Here is a 25,217-nt window from a genome sequence, read left to right on the forward strand (position 1 = left end):
TGTGAACTCAGCATGATGTGGGGAGAAACAGATCTAATGCAAGGCGACCGAAAGTGTCCCATCACCGTCAAAAGTAAAGCCTGCTCCACATACAGCGCCCCGCCCCGCCTCCCCGGCCCCGCCCCCCCGTTGCCCCTGGCAACTTACTGCCTCTGCCCTATTATTTACTATTCTGGGTTTCCTCTTGTACTTTCCTCTTCTGTGCGGGTGCTGTTTTCAGACCTTTACGCAGTGATCTGCCTTTCCTCCTTTGCTGCAAAGGAGCACCAGGGAGCCACAGTCGCCCACAAACCTGATTCCAGGATCGCTTAAAAAACAAAAAAAAAAAACAAAAAAAAAACCAAGAAAACCCTCTTAATTTACCTCCGTGAGACGTTTTTTTCACTTTCACTTGAGTCTCAGCAAGCCACGCCAGATTGCGCATGCGTTTGACCTACCTTACGCGCGAAGCTTTCTCTCTCTCTCTCTCTCTCTCTCTCTCTCACACACACACACACACACACACACACACACGGGCATATTTGATATGTATATTTGATAAATATGGTATGACTCATTGCATATTGCATGTCTCAAGTGATATATTATTAGTGCATACGCAGATACTGTATGTTGCATGTGTATAAGTGTGAGCTTTAAATATATATAACACGTATAGAAATCTTTCAAATAATTATGGTTATATAAATATTTTAACTATTACGTATAAATACACACTTGGTTATTAACTGGCTGCCCTTAGGACCATCCTGAGCACGGTGTCACATTCAAAAGAAACAAATCTCATTCCAAAATGATCTCTGAAGATAGTGTTTTTATTTAGATATTTCTTAAAGAGACAGAGACCAGAGAACCACATCACCTAACACATGTCAAAATTTCGACAACCTCTCCTTAGGCACCTCCTTTTCCCTAACTTTTATTCGCCTGGGAGCAACTCAAGTATTTTTGTGCCCATCGTCAGGAACGCTGATTGCATCCTTGCTTTTCCCTACAGATCTCTTTTTTTCTCATCTGCCTCCTTTCACTCCCAGGATCTTTTGTTTCCTCCCACGCAGCTCTTATTTTGTGTAGATAGATCTACCCCTTCTCCAAGCTTTTTAAATTCTGTATCTACACCCACTATCCACCCTTCCTCTCAAATTAGGTCGACAAAGTCCTGTGGCTAATATCTAATCAGCCTGTTAGAGGCAGGAGAGGGGAACATATTTTAAATTCTTGTATTTCAAAGAAATATGTTGTGGCCCTGAGTACACGGATTACTGCACCGAAGCTTGCTTTTTGCTGGTATATTTACCTTCCAGAGAGTTCTGGTGGGCCAGGGCCCTTACAAGAGTAGCTGTTACATTATTTGAATACCACCTCTGTTCTAGCAGAGAGGGACCCAAACATTTCTCATTTAAAAACTTCAGGGGGGCGGGGGATGCTGTTGAGGGAAGAAAACTGTCTTTGTTAAGCATTCTGTTTGGAAAAAATTAGCCCCTGGGGTCTGACCTTAGTGACCTAGCTAGCAGTGGGACAAAGAAAAGTACATTTCCCTTCAAAATAAAGGTAGAATTTTGAGTTTTAGAAGACAAAATTTAGAAGAATTTTGAGTTTTAGAAGGTGAGAAGTTAGGAACAGATGGGAGAAAACAGAGCTAAGCGATATTAGCATTAGTTCAAATATAATTACATGCCAGGCCCTGTTCTAAATGCTTGACTTACATTAACTGGTTTGATTCTCAAAATAACAGTAGGAGTTGAGCATTATTATTATTATTTTTCCCATTTTCAAGTGTAAAAACTGAGGCACGGGGACATTAAGTAACTTAACCAAGTATCAGGGAAAAACCCCAAATGGCAAAGAGCGACAGACTTGCTAGCGACACGGGTAAGCCCCCAGCAGGTTAGCACCCATCACTTCATAGGTGCAGAAGTGGAGACAAGACTGAATGGATGGAGCCAAGACGGTCTGCGATTCACAGTGCAGCAAACAGCAGTAACATCAGTGTGGCTGCGGGGTTCCTGCCCCTAAGTCCCGTGGGGTAGTCATGGGCCCAGAGGACAGCTACTCACACAGTGGGTCGTGCTGCCTGTGAAGAACCCTGGGTCAAAGGCTCAACACTTTTTATAGGGGGCGAGTTGTAAAGTACTTAAACTGTGAGCGCCCAGACCGATTTAATTTCTATGTGACTTGCTACAGAAACTACTGGGGTAAGAGGATGATGAGGGGCTGTAGTTTGGTGCCCTCAGCAAGGAAATGCAGAGACTCCTGGGATCCATGGCAAACTGCCTCTCCCAACACCAAGATCATGGCTAGGAGGTGATGGGATGAGAATTTGAACCTGAGCAGTCTGGCTCCCGAGTCCACACTCTCTGCTCCATGTGGTCATCCTGCATTGAAGCCTAGTATTGGATTTTAACCACTCAGTTGTTTTATGGTGCATGGCAATATGAGCTCTGTTTTAATGGCCACAAAGTGTAATAAAGCATTCACACACAGCTTTAAGTCAGCCGTGGTTTGGACGTGAGGGGTTTGGAGTGCCGTCTGTCAGAGTGACAAATTGTTTCAAAGGAACAGCCAATATCCCAGGAGGCAAAATGCAGAATGGAGAGAAAGAATTCAGTAGGAGCAGTGAGAAGTCCTGCAAAGGCTTCCTAGAGATATTGGGAAGGACGTGACGTATTCCAGCTTAAGTGGGACTGGATTGTGAGCTCATTTTTATTAAATCTTAAAGTGCAAGATGATCCTACAAAACTGGAGGGCTTGGGGACTTCCAAGGGCTGGCACCTGGGGAAGGGACCGATAGATGAATCAATAGATACATGATAGATAATAGGGAAAGAAGGAAGGAAGGAAGGAAAGAAAGAATCCCATGACATTCACACTGCCAGCGGGTTACCACAAGCCTGGGAAGGAGCAATCATTATGTCCATTTTACAGAGGAGGAAAATACCGCTCTGGATGGTAACTTGCCCAACATGACACAGAAAGTGTCAAGAGAAGAAATGTAATCCACTCATTCCTAACTCTAAAACCCAGACTCTTTCCAGTCCACCACACTGCATGTCTAACCTGGGCAGGAAGGAGAATGTGCAGAAAAACACAAGTGATGGGTGAAACCCATCAAATGAAAGCTAATCAGACAGCACTAGTGCTCCCTACCATGTGGGACGGTACGCTTCCACCGGCTGCCCCTGAAAGCTGGCAGTTTCCTCAGGTCCAGAGACTGCCTCTATCCCTTGCCCTTTTAGAAGATTTAAAAGGATAATTTACTCCACCTACTTCTGGATAAAAGAATGATGTGCTTTCTGGGTTATCTAATTTTAAATATCACAATAAGTCTGTGTTGCATTAAATGTAACATAAAAACTAAGACACAGTCTAATTCCAGACGTGCTGAGATGTTGACAGTGGGCATCTTAGAACTGACCAAATACAGTATTAAAAGCAAACCAGGCAGGCGGAAAGATGCCTAATACTTAAGTTTTTCCCTTTCTCGGGGTGACTGAGTAAAATGTTTTTTTCCTGTGACTGTGCTAAAGGTTGATTTTGTTTTTGTTGCTACGGGATTACTGATGTGTGAATTGCAACTCCTACGGTGACGCCTACACACACGTGTGCAGGGCACGCACAGAGGCGTGGAACATCTCCTGGCGACCAAAAAATTGGTATCAGTGGTTGCTCCAAGAAAGAGAGACTAAAGGTCAGGGGCGAGGGTGAAATTTACGTCTCAATGAATAGCTTTTGTGTGGTTCGAGTTACCATGTGCCCATTTGATTTAAAAGTTGCCCATGTGCACATTTTGCTTCTTAAGTCTCCTGTGAGAACAAATAGTAGGTAAACAGGATTGCCATTGACAGCAACTCCAATAGCTAGACTCTGATTCATCATGTCATCTATCCCTGGACCCCACTTGATGATAAATATTTTTTTAATATCATGCTTCCTGTGTCCTTATGAAACCATTATCAATTTTTTTTTAAAGATTTTATTTATTTATTTGAGAGTGAGAAAGGGAGAGAGAAAGAGAGAGAGCGTGAGAGGGGAGAAGGTCAGAGGGAGAAGCAGACTCCCCATGGAGCTGGGAGCCCAACATGGGACTCGATCCCGGGACTCCAGGATCATGACCTGAGCCAAAAGCAGTGGCTTAGCCGACTGAGCCACCCAGGCGCCCCGAAACCAGTATCAATTTTAAGGTGGCTGGAGACACTGAGTGGATTTCTGTCAAATTAGATTTAGGATCCCTTTTCATGTCAGGGGATGACCTGTATTGTGGGTCACAACTTTTTTTAAGACCTCCTTAGAGAGTCTGTTTTTTCTCATAAGACAATTCCAGGTGAAGTAGAATGCCCTTGAGTACCACTTCCCTACTCTTTGCACGTACTTGACTACAACATATTGACAAAAACACATGTTCAAAAATATTGTAATTCCAGGCACCTCAGTGGCTCAGTTGGTTAAGCTTCGCCTTTGGCTCAGGTCATGATCTCAGGGTCCTGGAATCGAGTCCCTTACTGGGCTCCCTGCTCAGCAGGGAGTCTGCTTCCCCCTTTTCCCCTGCCCTTCCCCTGCTTTGTGCTTTCTCACTCTCTCACTCTCTGTTAGATAAAGAAATCCTTTAAAAAAAATTTCAAGGAACGCCTGGGTGGCTCAGTGGTTTGGGCTGCTGCCTTCGGCTCGGGTCATAATCTCAGGGTCCTGGGATCGAGCCCCGCATCGGGCTCTCTGCTCTGCAGGGAGCCTGCTTCCCTCTCTCTCTCTCTCTCTCTGCCTGCCTCTCTGCCTACTTGTGATCTCTGTCTGTCAAATAAATAAATAAAAATCTTTAAAAAAAAAAAATTTTTCAAAAATTCCTAAACTCCTAGTATTACAGCCCTTTTATATGTAACATTCAGCAGTTGTTTTCAATTAGGGATGATTTTACCCCCTGCTCCCTAGCAACATCTGGTATTTCTGGGGGACATTTTTAGTTGTCATAACTGGGTAGGGGGGTGGTAGTGGGGCTGCTAACTGGATTCTAGTGGGTAGAGACCAAAGATGTTACAATGTACAGAACTGGTCCTCCACAACAAAGAATTGTCCAACCGAAAATGTCAGTAGCGCTGATGCTGATGAAAACATGCTTCAGACTTTCTTCATCTTGTTCAAGGCAAACGTAATCAGTGCTGGCCAAGAAGGGATGAAAAGCAACTGTCGAGGGTGGAGGGTGGGAGGGGAGAGAGACTGCAGTGGTAGCAGTGGGTCACCAAGTGGTTTAGTGCTTTGCAGATTATAAGATAATATATCTTATAATTAAATCAAGATGATCCAATCTTTTTGGCTGGAATAGGTATTAGTTGATCTAGTATTTTTACAGTTGAAGAAAACTGATGCTCTAAAATCTTGTGACGGGCACGGCTGACCGAAAGCAGAACTGTTCCCAGAAGCAGGGACTCCAGACAAGTGAAACTCAGTGAGAGAGGAAGGGCAGCGTACGAAGAAGACCAGGAGCCGTAGAGGTGGAGAGACGTTGGCAGAATCACTGGCCACAGTTCACATTTGGCTGAGGTAATAGAAATACAATCTTTTTCAAAGTGTTCTATCATGACAAAGCGGTGAAGGCTTAGGGTTTTAAAATGACTTCAAATTTTAGCAAACCTAAACCATTAATACTTTTTTTTTAAAAAAAGGTTTTATTTATTTATTTGACAGAGAGATAGAGAGCACAAGCAGGAGGAGCGACAGGCAGAGGCATAGAAGAGAAGCAGACCTTCCACTGAGCAGGGAGCCCGAGCGGGACTTGATCTCAGGACCCTGGGATCATGACCTGAGCTGAAGGCAGACGCTTAACTGACTGAGCCACCCAGGCTCCCAGAACATTTTTAAAATAAATCAAAGAAACAAAAGTGTGCATGATATGCATATGCACTGAGGACACAGTGAAAACAAGTAACACTTTTTAAAGGGCTGTGACTTCAGCTTTCAACACTGTCTCAGAGCTATGATGAGCTGGTCTGAGTCCTGAGAAGAATCTCCTTCAGGGAACTAGACTGACTAGACTAGCTCTCACAATGAGGGTGGTGAATAGGCTCCACTTCACTCCATCTCTTGTCAGTTGGTAGTGGCTTCTTGAAGCTCTACAACATCAAGGGCCCTGTGACAGAAGCAGAACTTGGCGAGACAGTGTGGTGTGTCATGATACATAACAATGTCTGCCATGGGCTTGAGGATGGATCATGGTGGAGATATTGGACATTTCCTGACCTAAGACCAAAGCAAGGTGAAAGAACTCTTCTAACTCAGTCTCAGAGATTGAACTCAAGATCTTACCACTATGATGAGATGAAGAGCCATATGTACTGTTTAAAATGAAAGTAGAGGGGCGCCTGGGTGATTCAGTTGGTTGAGCAACTGCCTTCACCTCAGGTCATGATCCTGGAGTCCCGGGATCGAGTCCCGCATCAGGCTCCCAGCTCACAGAGAGTCTGTTTCTCCTCTGACCTTCTCTTTGCTCATGCTCTCTCTGTCTCTCTCTCAAATAAATAAATAAAATATTTTAAAAAAGAAAAAATATAAAATGAAAGTAAAGATTTTACAAGAAACAGCAAGAGGCAGACAATGTTTATTGATGCCTACTCACTCTCCAGGGACATCTTTTTTTTTTTTTTTTTTTTTTGAAGATTTTATTTATTTATTTGACAGAGAGAGAAAACACAAGCAGGCAGAGTGGCAGGCAGAGGGCGAGAGAAAAGTAGGCTCCCCACTGAGCAAGGAGCCCAATGTGGGACTCAATCCCAGGAGCCTGGGATCATGACCTGAGCTGAAGGAAACCACTTAACCGACTGAGCCACCCAGGCGTCCCTCTCCTGGGTCATGTTTGGTTAATTTCCCCTTCATGGAACAAAGTGCAAATGAACCCCTACCAGATGCAAATCAAAACCACAGGAAGCTATCACCTCACACCTGTTAGGATGGCTGGACTCAGAAAGACCGGAGATAACAAGTGCTGGCCAAGATGTGGAGAAGAGGGGACCCCTTGTGCACTGTTGGTGGGAATGTAAATTTCCACTCTGGAAAATGATAGGGAGGTTCCTCAAGAAATTGGAAATAGAACTTCCACATGAACTAGTAACTCCACTTCTGTGTTTATAGCCAAAAGAAAGGAAAATAAGATCTCACAGAGATAATCTGCACTCCCATGTTCACTGCAGCATTACTCACAATGGCCAAGTATGAAAACAACCTAAGTTACATTGATGGATGAATGATGGGAGATCATCTAAAGAAGATGATGCCAGAAAGCAAAACGAAAAACTTTGATTCTTTTCATTAAGCATGGTTCAGAAATTTCAGGGGCCAGAGATCTATTAAGAGGTATTTCTCCAGCTCCTTTAATTCTCTACCTCATGAAGATATTCAGTAATATTGAGGTAATACACTAATTTTGGTCTTCTGCGAGGAGATAATGGTTCCAACATCGAAACAGTTCTGAACATCCGTTGGTTTGGTCTTCTTGGCACACACAGAGGACTTTGCACGTAACTCTTACCTGACAGAGATGACTGCTTTAGACATGCATCGAGGGAGCTGTGTGTAATCCTTACTTCATGAACATAACAACCAAAAAAAAGGCCAATAATAAATGCTAGTGAGGATGTAGAAAAATTGGGGCTCTGTGCATTGCCGGATGCAATGTAAAATGTTGCAGCTGTCTTGGAAAACTGTGCCTCAAAACATTAAACATATAATTACCGTATGACCCAGCCATTCCAATCCTGGACATGCACCCAAAATAATTGAAAACATATGCTCACACCAAAACCTGAGCACAAATGCTCATAGCAGCGTTATTCATAGTAGTCAAAAAGTAGAAATAACCCAGTTGTCTACCAACTGATAAATGGATACCCAAGATGTGCCATATACGAGGAGGGAATTTCTTCTTTCGGTTAAAAGATACCTTAGGACACTTTTAAATTTTCTGATGGTCAAATGATCCTTTATTGAAATGTCTTCCTTTGTTGTTCTTCATTCCACTGCACCACTGTTGATGTCATCTATGATGTCATGAGGGTGGCAGCCATCAACATTGTTGCCCACAGACTGGGCAGTCCCCAGGATCTCATTAATCGTTCCAGAGAGTTCTTTGGCTAAATACCGGTGCCACATCTGGCAGGCAATGTTGACAGTCTCATCAAAAGTGATGCTGCCACTGTGCTCCACGTGTTTCTGCATCTTTCTGTCCTTTGGTGATTCGCTCATCAGGGTAGAGGCAGAAGGTCCCCCTTCAATTTGGGCCTGTTGGTTCTGAGTGGTCAGTTTCACCATCATCTCTAGATCCTTCCAATCACCAGTTGGTTGCCTTGGTGAGATCATCACCAAACTGTTCTGGAGACTACCCCAGAAGGCCGAACTTGAGGGCCAGGGCCTATGTGGCACTGACTTCCCCACCGGTGCACGTCAGGTAAAAACTGATCTCATCAAGGTTGAACTTAGGTGGCATGGTGGAGGCGGCTGGCGTTGGATGAACCCGGATTCGGATGGCCCAAGACAGTTGCACATTCTCCTGCTTCAAGCCAAAAGCCAAAAACTTAAATTTTAATTTTAAAATTAATTTCTCAGGGCACCTGAGTGATTCAGTTGTTAAGCATCTGCCTTTGGCTCAGGCTGTGATCCCAGCATCCTCGAATTGAGCCCCGCATCAGGTTCCCTGCTCAGCTGGAAGTGACCTCTCCTGCTCCCCCTGCTTGTTTCCTTACTCTCTCTCTGTCCAATAAATAAATAAATTCTTTACAAAATTAAGATAATCTGCTCATCTTTTTTCCCCCAAAGTTGATTTCCCCAACTTCTGACAAAATATTAAATTATTACAAATATTTCAGGCCTACTAAAAATGAAGGCATATTGTTTTGAAGTGTACATAATTTTGAATGTATGTATTAAATCAAACATGTTTATTAAATTACTCAGCTCTCTATATTTATGGGTATTTTTTTATCCTACGTATCAAAGGGTAAAACACATTAAAATGTCCCACAATTGTGTTTCTAGAATTTTCTCCATGTGTTTCGATAGTATTTGGCTCTGTATAAAGCTATATAGTGTTTATGAATAAAATCACATGACTCATCATGATACAGCTTTATCCATAAAATGGTGGTATGGGGCCCACTTACTGCTTTTGCCCTACGGTATATTTTATTCAATGTTACTTTTCGCTTTGTTTTTATTTTCCTTCCTTGATGTATCTTTGCCTATCTGCTTTCTATTTTTTTTTTTTTTTTTGTCATTTTGGCTTGAGTATGTTTTGTAAACGGCACAATTGTATGCATCCGGATGTGCATGCGTAAGTAGGTATGTAACCAATCTGAGAACGACTGTCTTTTGCTAGGAAATTTAAGAAGTTCAGCCCATTTTCATTATTATAAACGTACCGGTTACTGTAGCATGTTACACATATGTTTTGTTTTTATTCATCATTGGTTTCTGTATTACAATTACAACAGATAGACTGTGTTTTGTTTTGTTTATAACTTCTTCAAGAACTTTCAAAATTATCCAACTGTCTCTCAGATTTTCAATGGAATAAATCACAGGAAAAAATGAGTACATTTAACAACATAGACATGAAACCGTATGTGTTTAGCATTGAAAAACATCACAAACTAAAGGATAATTGGCAAAGTATTTGCAACAAACATGATGGATACTTGCCCTATGGATGAGATCATGAAAAACTGGATACAACGGTCCAAATTGTACTTAGCTTCAAGAAACAGAAAAGCCTACCATGGTGGCTTCGTAGGTGAAGGGACTGTTTTACTCAGGTAACAAGAAATCCCATAGGAATCAGTCCAAACTCCAGATACCACAAATGTCCAAGGCTTAACCCTTCTGACTCTCACATTCTTAGCATGTAGCTTTTATTTTTCTGGTTTCAAAATGACTGCTGTATCTCCCTGCAGTTCAAGCAGGAAGAAAGCAGAATGTGGAGAATGTGCCAGAAGACTTATTTCTCATGTCAACAAAAAAAGGTAGAAATCAAAATTTAGCTTTTGTCCCCTCCACAGTGGAGTCAAGTAAGGAAGAAAAAGGTTGCAACTGGAGATTAGGCCTGCCAAAATACAGTATCAGCCACATAGACACAGAAAAGAAACAGACAACGCATAAAATTAAAAAAAAAAAATTAAGACATAAAAGTCATCCAAAAATAATCAAGTTCAATAGTAATCAAAGTGGTTTTTGAAAAGCTGGCAGTTTTCAAAAAGTTCTTTACCCTTTGACCTATCCATTTTTATTCCAGGGCTCAGTCCTAAGGAAATAACTATAAACACAGACAAAAATTTGTCTTCTAGATTGCTTATCCGTGTTTTAAAGAACATTTTTTTAGTTGGCTACGATCTGAGTATTTGTCTACGCAGGTTAGCTTCTGGTAAGTTGCAAGGAGTGGATGCATTCTCCGTTTGTCCTTTGTGTTGCAAGAATGTAGGCAAAGCAGAGAAAGAACAGAATCATCTCATCTGCCGCAAAGCCAGGAACAGGACACACAGACCTCAAGCAACACTAAAAAGCTGTTCTGATAAAAAGCAGCTCTATTAATCTTGTTATCTCATCCCTTAAGAGTAGCTGTCTGTTGCTTTCTAAGCAAGGCGATGCTATTGGGGCGAGCGAACTTCTGTTTCTGCCCCTTCTGCTTCTAGTACTCCTTCCACTGGCGTCTAACTCAGTTTCTAGACTCTCAGCTCTCCACAAGCCTCTCTGTCTCGGCGGTTGCTTACTCTTGCCGCGTAGTCTTCCAGTATGTTTCTCCTTACTAAGGCTCTCTGATTCGGGAGCTCTGTGCGCCCCACTCAATAAGGAGATTGACATTAAACACAGACCAAATCACGCTGCTTACAAAAGGGTTTACTCTGTAAGTATTAATGCTCTTGAAAGCACTGCACAGATTTCAGGCCACTGTCTTACAGTCTTTTGTAATTTTATTTCAAGTTTTTCCTAAAGAAGCAAGCCATAATCACTACAGAGCACTCAGGGAATACAAAAAACATACAAGAGAATGATAATAATCCAAAGATAATAATTATTGACATTTTAGTGTTTTTCTTAAAGCCCTTTGACCTGAGATCATATATATATATATATATATATATATATATATATATATATTTGCATTTTTCCCCTGATTTGGGGGGGGGGTTCTATTATTTAAATGACCAAAGATTAAACTATTTGTGACCAAATATAAAAATGAACTAAATTATACACATTTGATTATGTGCAACATGGCAGATCCAGTATGACCAAAAACAGGGCATCAAGCACTTTTAGTATCTTTCCACTTAAAATACAACTTCAGGCATTCAGCCCCATCCACTTGTTGCTTTTGCTTAATGCTGATCTGAACCTTACCTTGAAATGGCATATGAAAACGAAGTTTGCCAGGAGTATTCATGGTGTAAACGGGAAGACTAGGGACCTGTTTGACCTATGTAAGGGCTCTCAAGGATGTTTAAACACTTGAACAGCATTCTTAAGTGTTTATATACTCATTAATTACTAGTTTTCAATGACTCTTCTCTGTTCATTAGTTTGTCAAGTAGAGCAAGGAATAGGGAGAGAGGAAAATAAGTTTACATTCTGAGGTATGCTTCATAATCCCAAACCAAAGCACGGTGTCTAGTGTTTTCTTCACTTGTCTTAATGGTCCAGGTAGTGTCTAGAGTTACTAAATAAACATTTGTTGAGTGAAACCAAACCAGTGAGTCTTCAAAATCAAATTTAAGATGAAGAGCATAACTCGAGATTTAACTCTCTTGTCCTCTCCTTTAGGAAGCACTGCCTAGTTTCCAACCAAATTTTACATTCCTTGATTACATTTCTCCTAACATGCATCATGAAAGTAGATTCTATTATAACTTTATTCTCAATTCATAGTGTAATATTTAACCCCTAACATTTTCTCAGTGGATGTTTGTTGGTTGAGTGGAGGCATCAACTTGCAGGTTAGTGGATACTTAAAATTTTTAGAATTTTAAAATTTGATACCACATTTTTTTATTCTCCATTTCTTTTAGGGCATGCTATTCTGCTTTTGGGAGGTGGTCATTACTGTTATGATTACATGAAGTCACTACACTGGGTGAAGCAAGACACGAAGAGGATCTTTCCAGGCAGCTAAAATAGTTATCAAGAAAAACCTTCATCAAGATCAAAAGCTTCTGCACAGCAAAGGAAATAGTCAACAAAACAAAGAGGCAACCCACAGAATGGGAGAAGATATTTGCAAGTGACAGTACAGACAAAGGACTGATATCCAAGATCCATAAAGAACTCCTCAAACTCAACCCTCAAAAAACAGATAATCACATCAAAAAATGGGCAGAAGACATGAACAGACACTTTTCCAAAGAAGACACACAAATGGCTAAAAGATACAGGAAAAAATTTTCATCATCATTAGCCATCAGGGAGATTCAAATCAAAACCACATTGAGATACCACCTTACACCAGTTAGAAAGGCCAAAATTAACAAGACAGTAAACATCAACTATTGGAGAGGATGTGGAGAAAGGGGAACACTGTTACACTGTTGGTGGGAATGCAAGTTGGTGCAGCCACTTTGGAAAACAGTGTAGAGGTTCCTCATAAAGTAAAAAATAGAGTTACCCTATGACCCAGCAATCGCACTACTGGGTCTTTACCCCAAAGATACAGATGTAGTGAAAAGAAGGGCCATGTGCATAGCAGCAATGTCCACAATAGCCAAACTGTGGAAAGAGCCAAGATGCCCTTCAAGAGATGAATGGATAAAGATGTGGTCCATATATACAATGGAATATTACTCAGTCATCAGAAAGGATGAATATCCATCATTTCCATCAACATGGATGGGACTGGAGGAGATTATGCTGAGTGAAATAAGTCAAGCAGTAAAAGTCAATTATCATACAGTTTCACTTACTTGTAGTACATAGGAATAGCATAGAGGACATTAGGAGAAGGAAAGGAAAAATGAAAAGGGAGGAAATCAGATGGGAAGTGAACTAGGAGATACTATGGACTCTGGGAAACAAACTGAGGGTTTTATAGGGAAGGGGGTTGGGGGGGATAGGTTAGCCCAGATATAGGTATTAAGGAGGGCACGTATTACATGGAGCATGGGGTGTTATATGCAAACAGCGAATCATGGAACATGGAACACTACATCAAAAACTAATGATGTACTGTATGGTGACTAACATAACATAATTAAAAAAAAGAAAAATGATACAGGTAGATCTATATGTGCGGGCAAGCTATATCTACAATTTAGAAACTTTGTACAGGAACTAAGCAAAACCACATTGTATCAACATTATAGGGTAGAAATAAATTCACATTGTCACAATTAAGCTAATCTATTTTAATATATTCTGTAAGGCAGACTTATCCTTAATTAGAATGCTTTTCAATCTTTTCATCCTTTTCAAGCAGTAAAGCTTTTATTAAGCAAAGAATATAAATTTTTAACAAGGATCTAACATTTACTAAATGTTTTTAAATTCTCTTTCCTCAGATTCTTAATGCATTTTAAGCTTCTTATTTGGCACTTTTTGACCAATCAATGGCATAAAAGGTGAATGTGTTTGTAACCTCACAAAAGAATGAACACTTGGATAGAAAGAACCATTTTCTTATTAATATGTACTACCTTTATCCTATATTAATACATTTCTCATAAAAGAATCATGATAATTTTAATAGAACCAAAATAGTCTCATTTCTTTGCAGAGAATCACTGCATAATCACCCTAGAAAAGGCAATACTATAGGAATAAAGAAGCGATGCCAGGGCTTGGTAGCAGTGGTTGACTACAAAGAATATTCATGGAGGAATTTTTAGGCTAATAGAACTGTTCTGTATGATAGTGGGATGGTGGAAAAATGACTGAATTTGTCAAAATCCGTAGAACTGTATATCATAAAGTGAACTTCAATGTATACAATTTAAAAATATCCACCACGGGGCACCTGTCAGTTTAGCGTCACCCTTTAGCTTAGGTCATGATTCCAGGGTCCTTTGATCCAGCCCAAACTGAGTCCTGCTCCCAGCTCTTTGAGAAGTCTGATTCTCCCTCTCCCACTCCCCCTGCTTATGCTCTCTCTCTCTCAAATAAATAAATTAAGTCATTAAAAAAATGACTTAAAGGACACCTGGGTGGCTCAGTTGGTTGAGCGACTGCCTTCCGTTCAGGTCATGATCCTGGACTTCCAGGATCGAGTCCTGTATCGGGGTCCCTGCTCCTTGAGGCATCTGCTTCTCCCTCTGACCTTCTCCTCTCTAATGCTCTCTCTCATTCATTCTGTCTCACATAAATAAGTAAAATCTTTAAAAAAGAAAAAAGAAAAAAATTACTTGAAAATGACTTAAAAAAATTAGGGGATCCCAAGATGGTATGCAGACTTTGACAGATGACTCTAACTGGATTACAAGGGGAAGGGGATGGGGGAGAAGGAGCTCACTAAATAACTTCGGTAACCACTGTTTGGACTGGGAATTGTAGGGTTAAAGACAAAAGATGCTATATGTAAACACTGTTCTCCAGTTAGTAAATTTGTTCCTCATAGGGTTATAAGTTAACAATTCTGAAACTGTTTTACATGTAAAGTAAGCAATAATGGACACACAAGTAACAAGATGGTGGAGATTGGGAACCAGATTTCCCACTGTCAGAGAGGGAAGTTACAGATAAACAAAGGGAAGTAGAAGAAACCTTACGGTACTAGATTAGAGTCATTAACTCATATTTATCTTTAAATACATATATCTCGTACATCTCCATATTTAAATTATTAACATATATAGCATACATGAGTATGAATTTGTATTTAACTTTAAATATATTAAATATTTGAATTAAATACATATTTTATAAATTACAATTTAGGAATTGAATTGTATTTAAATATATTTAAAGTTAAATATGAGTTCATGCTGATGTATGATAGATATGATATATATTCACAGAGATGTGTATAGAAATAATGGTTGCTTGTATAAACATGGGTTAATATATTTTATATATGTTATTTATATATAACATATATTCTATATTATAATAGATATAGAAATAATAGGTGTATCTCTACATATTATATATTATAGTAGATATAATAAGATACAGAAATAATAGAAATGTGTAGAACGATGAGTTAATATTTTTTCATATATTATTTGGAATATATTATTTATGTATTATATTATGTATGTACTATAATATGTATTTATATATTATATCATAATTATATGTGTTTTATATATCTATATGTTCTAGCTCTGCTCCAGAGAGGGCCTAGAAAGTGACACTGAGTATAGGATTGCCAGAGAAAATGCAAGATGTCCAAGTAAATTTGAATCTCAGAAAAACTTAATATACCCACTTTCATAAAACTGTAATGGAGCAAAATATCTGTGGAAGGGTAATGCCAGGGAACTGGAACTGGGTGGCTGGCAACGGAGGGGAGGAAGGCTGCTTTTCACCACACACCCTTTTACCAAATGCATGTGTTTCCTACTCACAAAATAAACAATTCAACAAGCAAAACCTTATAGGTGCCTCAGTAAATAAAGATATTTTCTAGAAATTGGGAGAAAAATAACATTTTAAATCTTCGCTGCTTTTTAGAGAAAGCTTGTACAATTGTACTGTAAGCCTCAGGGTCCACTGTTCTCTCTCCATGAGCAGTGTTCTCTGCCCTTCTGCAGACAGCTCGTGGTCTTGGGCAGTGTAACCTTTTCTTCCCAGACCTTCTTCCTGACCCAGCGAAGGGAGACAGCGTGAGAATCTGGACGGAGAGACAGGAAAAGGCTGTGCTCCCGGGGATAACAGCCATTTAATCAAAGTCTCCCCTTGAGTTTGAGAAGTGAGACTCTTATTCTCAGCTGTTGACACATGGAAATCCCTTAATTAAACTCAGCCTGGGTACTGTGCCAGTCAGCGCAGGCTAGCGACAAGGCAACAGGCTTTAAATGAGGTAGAGGAAACATTTTTTTAATGGAAGGAATAATTAGCCTGAGAAATTCACTGTCACAGAATCGCATAGAGACAAGGTGGCTCGCTTATCATACCCTGAAAAAGAGAAAGACAAAGAAAGGCAAGCTTTCAGCACTGCTGGGGTAAGAATGGCCTCGCAGGGACAGCGCAAGACAGGGGGAAGCTTCCCAGGTCTCTTGAGGCATATGGTAATCGTCAGAAAGGAATGCTGAGGTCAAGAGAGATTTCCTCCCCATGAGCAAGAGCAAAAAACTGTAGACCAGCAGCACCCTGCGTGGGGGAAGTGGAGGGGACCGTCTGCCTCCTGTAGGTTTGGGCAGAGTGGGGAGCCAGAGATACTAGGAGAGAATTAAACAGTGTAACTAAACTCCTCCCTTGGTAGAAATCCCTGCAAAGGGAAACAGAGTGTAACAGCCTGATGGTCCCACGTCCAGGTCAGCAGACGCGGCACAAGGACCAAGCTTTCCTCCATGTGTAGGGACTCATGCCCTCCTCACGAGAGCCTTCTGTGCAGAGGACAAGGTCCTTAGTTCAATATGAAAGTTACAGGGCTGAAGAGCAGAACTCCTGACTCCTAGGCTCCAGTCTTGTTTCTTGAACTGCCAGAAGTCATGTAGGAAGATGTCAACTTTATCAAGCTTCTCCACGTTCCTGTCCCCCTTCTCTGCTCTCTTACCTGAAGAGAGAAGTTCCTCACCAAGGGCTCAGATCTCACAGCCTTGGTAAGGATCGGCTGGAACTGGGCATCCTGCACTAGTGTGTGGGGAACAGGAAACAACTTAAAAACAACCCTCACGTAGCTCAGAGAATGCACTGTCTGAAGCACCCCTTTAAAACAATCACCACCACCACCACCACCACAACAACAACCACAACAACATCAGGTCTTTGGTACTGTGGTGAGCTTCAGCCACGGACACCTTTTCTTTTCTTAATCAATCAATCAATCTTTCTTTCTTTCTTTCTTTTTTTCTTCCTTTCCATCTTTCTTTCAGGCTTTATTTATTTATTTGACAGAGAGACACACACACACACAGAGCGAGAGAGAGAACACAGGCAGGGAGAGTGGGAGAGGGAGAAGCAGCCTCTCCACTGAGCAGGGAGCTAGATGCAGAGCTCGATCCCAGGACTCTGGGATCATGAACTGAGCTGAAGGCAGATGCTTAACCACTGAGCCACCCCGGTGCCCCAAGGACACCTTTTCTTGTGTTGCTTTGTCAATGCTTTTATACGATGTCGTGTGTCATGTGCTGTTGACTGGCAAGGTCATGGAACACTGCACTCTTGATGACAAGCCACCAGGTCTGCCCCTGTGCAGCTTCAGAGTCTTCTCTGCAGCGGGAAAGGAATAGGAATTGTGAAAAGGGATACAATGGGGGGGGGGGGGCGAGATGTTCTACTGCTTCATGATGACTCCCCTGTGATGTCTCTCCCTTCTGTGTGAAAGGCTGGGTGACCGATCTTCTCCTCTACCTCGGTGCACTGGAAAGAAAGCTTGAAATCAATACACTTTGTTTGAGTTCTGACTTTGGCACTAGTATTCTTAGTATAAATTACTTATTACCTCTAAAATTTTATGTCATCATTTATAAAATATCATTTAAAATGGCACTTGACTGGGACACCTGCGTGGCTCCGTAGCTGAAGCATCTCTCTTTGGTTCAGGTCATGAACCTGGGGTCCTGGGATGGATTCCTGAGTGGGGCTCCCTGCTCAGTGGGGAGTCTGCTTCTCCCTCTTCCTCTGCCCCTCCCTCCCCTTCATGTGCTCTCTCTCTCTCAAATAAATAAAATGGCTATCCACAAAGATGTTGGGAGGAATAAATAAAGGAATTAAAATTGCTGCCAAAACCATTTTTCAGTAAGTGCTTCATCTGAATGATATGGCATCTGAGTCTTTTTTAAAAATATATTTTTCTAAAGATTTTATTTATTTGACAGAGAGAGAGATCACAAGTAGGCAGAGAGGCAGGTGGGGGTGGGGGGAAAACAGGCTCCCCGCTGAGTAGAGAGTCCAATGTGGGGCTTGATCCCAGGAAACTGAGATCATGATCTGAGCTGAAGGAAGAGATTTAACTCACTGAGCCACCCAGGCGCCCCATGGCACCTGAGTCCTAGCATCACCCTTTTACAAGTACCTAGATTTGTTCTTATCAAAGACAGTTTCCGACTGTTACAGGTTTGCAGTGGAAAGGAATACCCCACAGAGATGCCTAAGTAAATTTACAAAGGGTTTCGAAATATTTAGCAGGAAATTTCAGTGATAGAAGAAAATGATTGTTCGGGGAGGACCTAGTATGTCACTCCTTGTATGTGTGACCTGTAAACCCTTAGGAAAGAATCAGTTACACTATGGCATTTTGAAACTTCTATGTTCAACAAGTGTTAGTTAGCAGAGTTAATTTATTAGTAATCAAAAAGGACACAAAAGCAATTTCTATTTGCTTATAGCTTGGTGGCTTTTAAATTCTTATGCAAAAAAATACATTCTTATCCATTTTAATTAATCTCATAGAAATTTTCTTTTCAAATTAAAAAAAAAAAAGACTCCTCTCCAACATCCTTGAATATCTTTGACAGAAGACAGTAATATCCCCTTTCTCTTAAAACAATATTCGTTTGAACATATTTGGCTAAAAACATGTGAAACTCCCAAATGAGTTTCCCTTCAGATAATACAGAAAATCATACAGTTTGAAAACTGTCTGTTAAAGACTCTTGGGATTTAGTAAAGAGGAGAACAAAAAAATGTCTAACTTTCCTTCTGGCCTGACTTCCTGTGATCCCTAGTTTCCTAGCCCAGATGGTAAAGACACAAAAACACCATTGTCTGGAGGGTTACAACTTCTCAAGCTGTTTCTGCAGGCTCGCACTTAGCATGAAGCACAGGATCATTTCTCCCACTCTTGCTTTTTGGGTTTCCTGCAGCCTCGTGTCCTGTCTTTGCAATGTCCAAAGCCACACATGTGCTCATGGGCTCCATCTAGTGGTTGCTTCTCAAATAATTCAAGACTGGAAATGTTTTCTAGGTGGGTTCTAGGACATTTGATCCAACCTTTGTTTTGACCAATGGAACAATCTAGACCTAAGGAAATGAAGCAGAGCATGCTTGGCACACAGCTTGTTAGTGGTGGAACTGTAGCTCCACCCCCGAGCCCCCTTTCTCAGCTACATTCACTGTGTTCCCACTCCAACCTGTCCCTCGTCCTCTGATTTTACCCAGGTACGCACTGTCCAGTGCTGGCAGACAATGGGCTACTCTCCAGGAAGATAAACATCCTGACATTCAATTCTAATGTGAAAATAAGCAGGACGCATAAAAAAGGACATTTGAAATGATTATAGATACAGCAATAGAAAAAGTTATGTACTTCTGTTGGATGTATGTAAAGGTTAGTATGCTTTTTTTTTAATTTTTAATTTTTTTTAGAGATGGGGTTACAGTGAGGGACAGGGGAAGAGAATCCCAAGCAGAGGTCACTCCCAGTGTGGAGCTAGACGTAAGGCTCGATCTCATGAGTCCGAGATCATGATCTGAGCTGAAATCAAGGGTGGGATACTTCACCAAGCAAGCCACCCAGGTGCCCCGGGTTAGTATGCTTTAAAATTCAACAGAAAGCTTTGTAGAATTAATGAAAGACACAGCAGACTTCAGTGTAGGAAGAGTCAGTGGAGGAGATGGAAACCTGTTATCTTCCCAAATATGAAGGAGTAGAGAAGATGGAGGAAGTTCCTAGGATGGGACATTTCAGGAATATGGAAATGCATGAAAAAAAGCATTCATATGATAAAGAGGTTGGTTGGAGCCCACAGGCAGATATTGGGGATTTTTAAAATAATTTTTCTTTTATCATACTTACTGATAGATTGTTAAAGTGGCCATGTAAGTTTTGACATGTTTACACCAAGAGAGCCATTGCCACGGTTGAGATAATGAACATATGAATCCCCCCCCTCCCCCGCAAAATTTCCTGGTGCCCTTGGTGATCCTAAGTTTTCCCTCTGGTCCCTCCCTGCTCAGTCAGTGATCTGCTTTCTGTCACTATAGATGAGTTTGCATTTTCTAGAATATTAATACATTTAGAAGTTTTGTTTTAAAAGAACTTCAAACTCAAAAAAATTGTAAGAATAGCACAAGAATCTCTCTATATATCCTTGGTCAATTGTTAACGTTTGCCACATTTGTCTTATCATTCTATCTGTATACTTGTGCGTATCACTGTTATTATTTCGTTTCTGAACCAGTTGAGAGCACTGAAGACATGATGTCCCATTACCTTTTATTACTTCCAGGTGTATTCCCTTCAAACAAGGACACTTATATAACCAGAGTGAAACCATCAAGATCAGGAAATGAATATTGCTATAATATTGCCATCTGCCAATATACCCATGGACCCCTTTCAAATTTCAAAAGGCATTTCAATAATACTCTTTATAACTTCAGAATCCAACCCAAGATCATGTGTTGTATTTAATCATTACATCTGTTTTACTCTCCCTCAACCTGGAACATTTCCTCATTTTTTCCTGGTCTTTCACAACCTTGACTTTTTTTTTTAAAAGACAGCAGGCTAGGGGTGCCTGGGTGGCTCAGTGGGTTAAAGCCTCTGCCTTTGGCTCAGGTCATGATCCCAGAGTCCTGGGATCGAGCCTCATACAGGGCTCTCTGCTCAGCAGGGAGCCTGCTTCCTCTCTGCCTACTTGTGATCTCTGTCTGTCAAATCAATAAATCAATAAATCTTAAAAAAAAAAAAAGACAACAGGCTACCTACTCTGTAGTCTGTCCCTCACTTTGGGTTTGTCTGATGTTTTCTCATTATCAAATTCCAATGATGCAGTGTTGGCTGGAATTTCATTGAAGGGGTGCTGTGTTTTCTGTTTACCAGAAATAACTTAATGTGGGTTTATCCTGTTACTGATAATGTTATATTTTATCATTTGATGATGATGGTGTTGACTAAGTTTTTCCACTCTAGTTAATTAGTAAGTATTTTGTACTCACTAACTTAATAAGAGGGAAATATTTTGGGGAGCTCTTTGAGACTATGTCCATATCCTCATTAATTGTTCACATGCTGGTTTTAGCAACCAAGGATTCTATTTGAATTAATTATTGCTGGGATGGTTGCCAAGTCGTGATTTTCTAATTCCATCATCCCTTCTATATGTATTAATTGGCCTTCTATCATAAAGTAGAATTTCTCTTTTTTCTCACATTTATTTGTATTATTTATATCTGTAAGAATTCATGAATTTTGATTTTTTCAATGGATCATAACCAGTTAGTGTCACTAATTTTGATGCTCAGGCGGTCCCAGATTTGGCCAGAGGGAGCCCCATTACGCCACATCCTGTGTCCTCCAGGCATGTCCTCCGGACTTCTCTGAGTGCTTCTTTACTTCCTGGCACATAATTTCCAGACTCATCTTATTCTTGTCCTGTCCTAGCCCTGCAGTCAGACATTCCTCCAAGAAGCCAGAATTGGAGATGTGGATGCAGGATGCTCATGGTAACTGGGGCGCCATTGCTTCTAAGCCCTTCCGAATGAGCATGACTAGGACATATGACACATCAATGCATGGGTATCTACTTCTACATCATCTCTTTCTCTCTCTCTCTTTCTTTTTTTTTAATTTTTAAATTTCTTTAGAGGGAGAAAGAGTGCTAGTGGGGGAGGGGAGGGAGGAAGGAGAGGAAGAATCATAAGCAGGCTCCACATCCTGCATGTAGTCTGACTCGGGGCTCGATCTCATGGCCTGAGATGGTGACCTGAACCAAAATCAAGAGTCGGATGCTTACCTGACTGAGCCACCCGGGTGCCCCTCTCCTCTCTCTCTCTTCCCCCATCTACCTCACCATCATGTTATCTATCTTAAAAAGCCAGGCCTTCAGAGCAGTACCTCCAATTCCAGTCCAGCCCCACAGCTTCTCCCTTCCGCGCATGTGACGCCTTTCTCCAGCGGCGGGAAATGGCCCGACCGGCCTCCTATTCACTCACTTGCTTAATCCTCTTGCCTGAAACTGATCTCCCAGCGGTGCCAGCCCTCCCCTACCACCCAACTCTGAAACAGGGAAGGCGCAACAGGAAATGGGTTCTCTTTTCTCCTTCCCCATTCTCTCCATGCACAGTATTTTATTTTCTCTATTAAATATTGCCCCAATCTGTTCTCTCGCCTCAGCTCTACCCCCACTGCCTGAGTTCAAGCCTTTGACAGATGCTGCTGCTCCAGGTCTTGCCTCCAGTGACATACCCTGCCCATAGTGGCCCTGACGATCTTTCGGAATGCAATGTGACCCATTATTCTTCTCCTTGAAACTCTCCAATGACTCCCCATTGCCCAGGGAATTAAGTGAAGCTCTCCTACCCTACCATAAACCAGGCCCGGTCTCTACCTCCTCTGTCATGTTTGCCTCCCCCTCCCTTGGACCTTCAGTAGAAATGGACTTGTGCCATTGGTAGCATAGACCACCATTTCAGCATTGTGCTTCCATGATTCAGCAACTTCTGCTCCCGGACTTGCCCTTACAAATCCTGTGTAGATGTTTCTGCTTCTAAGAAGCTTCTCTTGACACCCTTTCTCAACAGGTAGTTGCTCCTTTCTGCAGTCCTATTCCTTGTATGAACATAAATGACTGCCCGGGTCACTCTCCGTTGTATGTATTTTATGCACGGCTGTCTCTCCTACCAGGAAACCAGTCCAGAGGGCAGGAATGGACTCATTGGCCACTGTAATTCTAGGATCCAGCCTAGTTTCTGCCGTGAGCTAGATACTTAATAAATGACATGGCAAAGGAGAATTTAGGGGTACGGCGCTCTTTCGGCTCATGGATGCATGAATCCAATCTCTGCCTCTGTTGTCACAAGGTCCTCTCCCTGTGCGTCTGTGTCTTTCTCCTTGGAAGGACACCAGTCATATCAGATTCAAGGCCTACCCTATCCAGTGGGACCTTATTTTGACTTGATTTTCTGTCAGGACCCCATTTCCAAATTAAGTCACAGGGGCAGGTTCCAGGCGGACTTGAACTCTGGGAGAAAGGGCACTAGTCAATCCAGTACACCCAGCTTTTGCTGGGGGCAGTGGGGAGTACCCCCTCCGTCAGGACCCCTCCCTCTTTATGTCACATGTCAGGCCTACCCTTGTCACCGGGAATGTCACAGCCTTCCCTGGTACCCCCCAGCTTCTCACAGGGAAAGGAACACTGGGAGAAACCGTTGTCAAGGGTCACTCGTCAGACCTCATACTCACATGAACTGCTAAAAGAAGTTTCCTTCGAAGGCGCGTGTGAAGAACAGAAGCCCCACTCAGAGCTGGCAAGGAGTGTCTCAGGAGCAGCGTCAATAAAAGGAGGATTAGAACACGGCTGTAGAGAAGGTAGCAACCTTGGGCCCAGATGAGAGGCTCCTCCAGCAATTGGATAAAGTAATATTCTTAAAGAATCTGTTCAGACATGGGGATTGAATACAGTGGTCAGCTGCTCCACCAGCCAGCCTGCCCCTGAGATCTGAAGTCGCAGAAAACATCAAGAACTGAAATCAGCATGGACTTTCCCTTGGCCTCCGCAGACAGTCCAGTGACCGAGGGACTGGTCCGGCGGAACCCTCTTAGAGTGTTTTTGTCTCCGTGGGATTTTGGGATTACCCCTAAATCCCAGATCATGCTTTCTAGTACCTCAGACTGCTCCTTTAAGAGGCAGAGATCTGTTACCGGCTAGTAGAAGGCTGTAAAGGACAATGCAGGGGTTGGGGGAGGGGATGGTTAGTGGTCAAGATTGAATTCTGCTGCTCAGCCTCTCCGGTCCCCAAACCTCTACCCACCCCCCAACCTGGCAGCCGCCCAGGAGTATAACGTCCCCTGTCGCTTACTGCTACCATGAATCCAGGAAATGGGGGTGGGTGCCTTCTGATTTCCCACTGAGCACATGGAAAGTGACATTGCAGGGGTCCAAAGCAGAGAACATTCTAAATCATTTGAGAAGCTGCATTTCCAAGGCATTTGCCAAATGAATTTCGGCAGTAGCAAGAGCAGTGACAGCAGCAGTGGTTCCCCAGAAAAATCCAAAGAAGTGTTGGCCTGTGCGGTGTTAACACCATTGTCCCATGAATCCTTTCCAAAGAAGGCTGGAGGCAGGTGGCTCCCTGCCAAGGGCACTGAGCTGCGGGGAGAGGAAGGGTAGGAAGCAGTGCTTTGTATGCTGCTTGCTTATCGAGAGTGTGCTGTTTCCTGTGTGCAGGGAATTGTGTGGTCTCTGTGGGGCACTAGGAAGCCTTGGAGGAGACCGTTCATCTTACCGTCCTGCTCATCATTGACTTAATGCTAGCCTTATTCATTTCATTATATATTTATTGTGTATTTACTGCATTCTGGACCCCATGCTTAATCATAATCATAAAGGCTCACAGAGAGCAGTAAGGCTGCCTCTGTCCTGGAAACGCTCACAGCCCGCCATGGCATTGAGATCAAGGCCCGCAGAGCACCCACTAGACAGGCTAGGCAGGCACGCAGGAAACAGAGAAACAAAGTTCACTTATTTTGTTTTAAAAAATGGTAAGCATCCCCCTCCAAAATCATACAGTCTTCTCATTGTAAGAAGTACCACTGTTATTGTTTAATTTTTAGGACAAATTCTTAAATCTGTAGGTTTTAAACTGGGCCGCGAGTGGCTGTGAAAAATATATACACAATTAACTCTAACACAAACAGAATGTGATCAGTACTGTAAGGGAGTGCCAGAGTGCCGAAGCATTGAGTCCCACAGGGACCCCAAAAAGTCTTTCTGGAGGAGGTGCTAATGGAAGTGGACTTTGATGGACAGGTAGGAGGGGTTGGAGTCTGTGGTTTCTAATATCATTCAAGGTCTTTCCGACTGATTCGCTGTGCGGTGGTGCACCGAGTGGGGAGGGTGGTCTGGACAAAGGGACTGCTCTGGGAGCAGAGAGGCATGTTGGGGGAACCCAGTTTTTCTTTGTGCTTGGAGAAGAAGGCACAGGGCATGTCAAGGAACTCAGAACCTGCATTGGTCTAGTTTGGTTGCAGCTGCACGGGTTCTTCGTGCACCGCCTTTCCCCTTTACAGTCTCAGGAACTGTTTCCAACAGGAAAGTCTGGATAGACTACTTTCCTTTCCAAAAGGCAAGCTGCCCAGGAGTAAAGCCTGGCATGACCTCCCTGTACTTGACCTGTTAAGGTAGAGAGAAGTCACTCGATGGCTTTCTTGC

General features: G+C 42.1%; 1 pseudogene; it reads right to left on the minus strand.

Moving 5' to 3' along the window:
* Positions 1-7,992: 7,992 nt before the first annotated feature.
* LOC131837971 (large ribosomal subunit protein uL11-like) lies at positions 7,993-8,497 on the minus strand (annotated as a pseudogene).
* Between the last annotated feature and the right edge of the window lie 16,720 nt (positions 8,498-25,217).

Source organism: Mustela lutreola, chromosome 8 (genome assembly GCF_030435805.1).
Source record: "Mustela lutreola isolate mMusLut2 chromosome 8, mMusLut2.pri, whole genome shotgun sequence".
Lineage (NCBI taxonomy): Eukaryota > Metazoa > Chordata > Mammalia > Carnivora > Mustelidae > Mustela > Mustela lutreola.